Source organism: Nannospalax galili, unplaced genomic scaffold, assembly GCF_000622305.1.
Source record: "Nannospalax galili isolate Female #2095 unplaced genomic scaffold, S.galili_v1.0 scaffold386, whole genome shotgun sequence".
Classification (NCBI taxonomy): domain Eukaryota; kingdom Metazoa; phylum Chordata; class Mammalia; order Rodentia; family Spalacidae; genus Nannospalax; species Nannospalax galili.
Genome location: NW_008356676.1, coordinates 6,708,986 through 6,713,205, shown reverse-complemented (window position 1 = coordinate 6,713,205; position 4,220 = coordinate 6,708,986). Strand labels below are relative to the sequence as shown.

The window sequence follows — 4,220 nt, the reverse complement described above, 5'->3', positions numbered from 1 at the left end:
AGAGATGGCTCAGTGGTTAAGAGCACTGGCTGCTCTTGCAGAGGACCTGGGGTTGATTCCTAATACCCACGTGGTGGCTAACAATCCATAACTCCAGTTTCAGTGAATCCGACATCCTCTTTTGACATCCATGGGCATTGTAAGACATGGATGCACTTTCCTACATGCCGGCAATACACTCAAATACATAAAATTTAAAAATAACGATAAATAAAACCCCTGACAACGGGCAAAGCTGCGACTCATTGGTGGTGGTGTTCTTCTATCAGTCAGGGGCAGAGCAGATGGTGTTTTTTGTTCATCCTGGCTTGATGACTGGTTCGGTGGCCAAAGCTGTTTCATGCCTAACAAAAATAATAAATAATAAATAAATAAATAAATAAGAAATATTGAAAACCACCTATTATTAGTCACCTCAATCATAACTGGAAAAAGACATATATAAACATGCCAATTATGAGACAAATATAAATAAAATAAACCTCATCAATCAGCATTGAATAAAATTAAAATTTTTTCATGACCTTTTCTAGATATTGATATACTTGATCTGTTTCCTGTAACCTATCTCTTCTGACCTTTTTCTATTTCTGGTGTTATTTCTTTTCTCATGCTGTCTTCCTCCCTCCCTCCCTCTCTCTTTCCTTTCTCTCCCTCCTTTCCTCCCTCCTCCTTCCTTCCCTTTAGTTCTCTCTCTCTCTCTCTCTCTCTCTCTCTCTCTCTCTCTCTCTCTCTCTCCCTCTCACCCTCACATTTTTTCACAGTGCCTCACCACCTACATAGCACAGGTTAGACTGGAATTCACAATCCATCTGCCTCAGCTTCTACAGTATTAGAATTATACCTATCACATCTGGCTTCTTTTGTATATTTTTATCATTTTATTAATGGATCAACTTATATGTGACTAAATGATATTTTAAAAACTGATTTATGTGATCTTGAATTTGTTTATGTTCAGAAAGGAAGTAATTTTTATTAATCCATTATAAAAACATGTGTGAGATTTTAACTCAATACTTTCATTGCTTATTTTTCATGTGAAATTAATTTTCTTGTGGCTTTAGAATGAGATTTTAAAAACAGTCATTCAGAGTAAAGAGAACACCATCTTCTGCCATTACATGTTTTGATGTGGTGTTTCAAAACATAGTCTCTGGTCTTTCTAATTTTCTAGCTTTTTTGTCCTCATTTTTTATTTTCTGAATACTCTCCCCTTGTTTTCTGCCTAACACTTTCTCTTTATCAATGACTCTTGTCCTAGAAAGGGCTTTAGTTCAATCTCACAATATGGGGGCTACACAGCCTCAGCTTGGCTCCAACTCTTGCAGTTTTGGCTATCAGATGCAGCTCCAAGAGCAACACCCCCTCACCCCCCACCCCGTTCTCTACCTGGGGTCCCTGTATTTCTCTTCAGTGAAGAACATTCACTTCACTCTTTACTTTCTTCACCGACATGTCCACAGGCTATTTATTTGTTCCCATCATTCCCAGTTTGGGTGAACTGTCCCAAAGGAACCATGTATTCAGAAACTCAAGCACTGTGCTATCTATCTAGAGGTGATGCAAAGTTCGAGGTGGGGCCTACTGACAGGTATTCTAGTTACTGGAGAAGTACATTTCCTTTAACGAAGCTGTGGGACGCTGAACTTCTTTTCCTTTTTGCTGTCCATAAGGGACATTAGTGGTCCCATCAGGGGCCCCGAAGCATCAAGGATAGCCACGATTGACATTGATTTGATTTCTGCAATTATGAGCAAACCCGAACATTTTCCCTTTAGAAACGAATTGTATTGGGTATTTTATTACAGTTTTGGAGAGCTTTCTCCTTTATTGTTGTCAGCGTCTCTAAGTCCAGTTTTTAACATTATCGTTCGGCTTTTTGTTTTTGTTTTTGTTGTTGTTTGTTTGTTTGTTTGCTTGCTTGTCTGTTTGTATTTAAGACAGGGTCTCTTGGTAGCCCCAGTTAGTTTGGAATTTGCTATGTAGAACAGGCTGAACTCGATCTCACAGAGACCCACCGGCCTCTGCCTCCCCAGTTCTGGGATTAAAGGCTTGTGCCACCACATCTGATTTAGGTGAAAACTGTACAGAAACAGTTGCAATGATCTTCTCAGAAAATATTTACCAAATTTTTAAAATTATATAATTGTAGTGATTGTTTTTCTATTAAGTTGTTACCAACATCATTTCTGTGCCTTAATTATATTTTTTGAAACTATATTTTAAACTACGTATTGAAAAATCTGATTATTTTGTATTATCTTTGTGTGTTCACAAATATTCAATTCTTTCCATCTTTATTCACATTTTGTAAGAAAGTACATTTATAGTTTTCCACTGGTTTATGCATCTTCTAAATTAAGAAATGTTTATGCTACTATTTGCCTTTCAGTAAATAATAGAACACAGAGAAAATTATATCTTTATTATATTTTTCATTTATATTTTACATTCATTCAGAATGTAGATATCATGTTGCATTCTTCAGGATTATTTACAAATTGTTGTCTCTATTAAAATTTTATTAAGAATCTTGACTTTCTTTCCAAAGAGTGAATCTCTCATTCATGTGTATTGTTTTGTTGCCTTCTCTTTATATGCTTTAATTCCTTTTTTGCCTCATAAAATTAACTTGTTCAAAATAATTTCATCCTTTTCTAATTGTTTTAAGACTTTGCAAATATATATGAAAATTCCTTTTTAATTTTTAGGCATGGTAATATTTCAAAATATTAATTTTAGTAAAAGACTTTGGCTTTTTAATATTTATATAAAGCAAAATAAAAAGATCAAAATTTCATGAACTTTTAAGTGTCTTTTTGATTTCGACTGCCCAGGCTGTCTGTAACTCCTTGGGTGCACATTGTCCTCCCTTCTTAGCCTCCCAAGTAGCTGGGAGTAGCTGGCAATGCAACTGTGTGCCACCAGGCCACCTAGTCAAATACTTATATTAAAACATGTAATTCAATTAATATTGTGTTCAATTAAAAAATCATAAAGGATAACAAGTTACATAAACTTCTGTGATATTTGGCAAAGAAACAATGTGTCACAAACATATTGCTTTTATAAGAGAAGCACTTAGAATGGGAAAGAGTTATTCAAGAGCTTTAAATGCTGTATTTCGGAGATGTCAAATAAGTAGATGATTTCATTTTCCCTTTTCAGTTGCTTCTATGAAGTAATGAGGGTACAGAAAACTCACTATTATTCTTTTGTGAAATTGACACTGCTCATCTTAAATGCTGCTTCAAAAACCTCCATCAGAGCTCGCATAAATTATAGAGCACTAGTGTTTGAAGATATGAAATTAGAACTCAGGAATTCCTCGAATTTAATTTTAAACTCAGTGCTCCCAGATGCACATCTTTCTGAACAGTCCATTAATCAGAAAAGCTAGAAACTATTCATCATACTTTAGTGTAACAATCCTTTCATATGTTCCTCTCTTTGTTGGGCTATACATTTTGAAAATTGCTTACTCTGGGGCATTTTCTCCATTTTAAGATAAAATATCATGCCATCAACGAAAAATCTCCTCTATAATGATCTGAAAATGTGCTGTTCATTTTTTAAAACATTCTGGCAAGCTGACAAGATCAAATAGTCACCATGTGAATCATCACAAGCTTGAAAGACTTGATTATTAAAACATGATTTCATCTTTAGACAATTCATCCCAATATATATGAAAAAATAATTTTTCATGATAGATAAATTACAATGCTAAGGGAAAGATTTTTTTAATGCTTCTAGTAGTCATGACCTTTTAGGCTTTGAAGTTAGCACGAGAGTGGGAGCAATGATTACATAAGCTAAGATGCAAAAGAAGGTCTTCTTTTGACTGTGGGACTTGCACGATACAAGAGGAGGATCTTCCAGTGTATAACTTATCTGTGCTACAATCCTGACTGTTTTAACTTCCTTCTCCTAGGACTCCAAAATCCAGTAAAAAACCAAACTGGGACTGGAGAGATGACATGGCAGTTAAGAGCACTGGCTGTTCTTGCAGAATACCCAGGTTCGAATCCTAGCACCCACATGGTGGCTAACAACTGTTCATAAGTCCAGTTCCAGGGGATCCAATGCCCTCTTCAGTCCTTTGATCACACTACATGATATGGGTGCACTTACACACGAGCAGGCATAATACTTATACACATAAAATAAAAACAAATAAATTTTAAAAACATTTTTAAATTATTTATTTAATAACC

At 35.2% G+C, this 4,220-nt stretch overlaps 1 non-coding gene across 1 annotated transcript; it reads left to right on the top strand.

The window, feature by feature from the left end:
- Positions 1-214: 214 nt before the first annotated feature.
- Positions 215-357, top strand: LOC115067897. The gene has a single exon (XR_003847251.1). It is a non-coding gene; the product is annotated as a small nucleolar RNA SNORA48 (small nucleolar RNA).
- Positions 358-4,220: the final 3,863 nt, after the last annotated feature.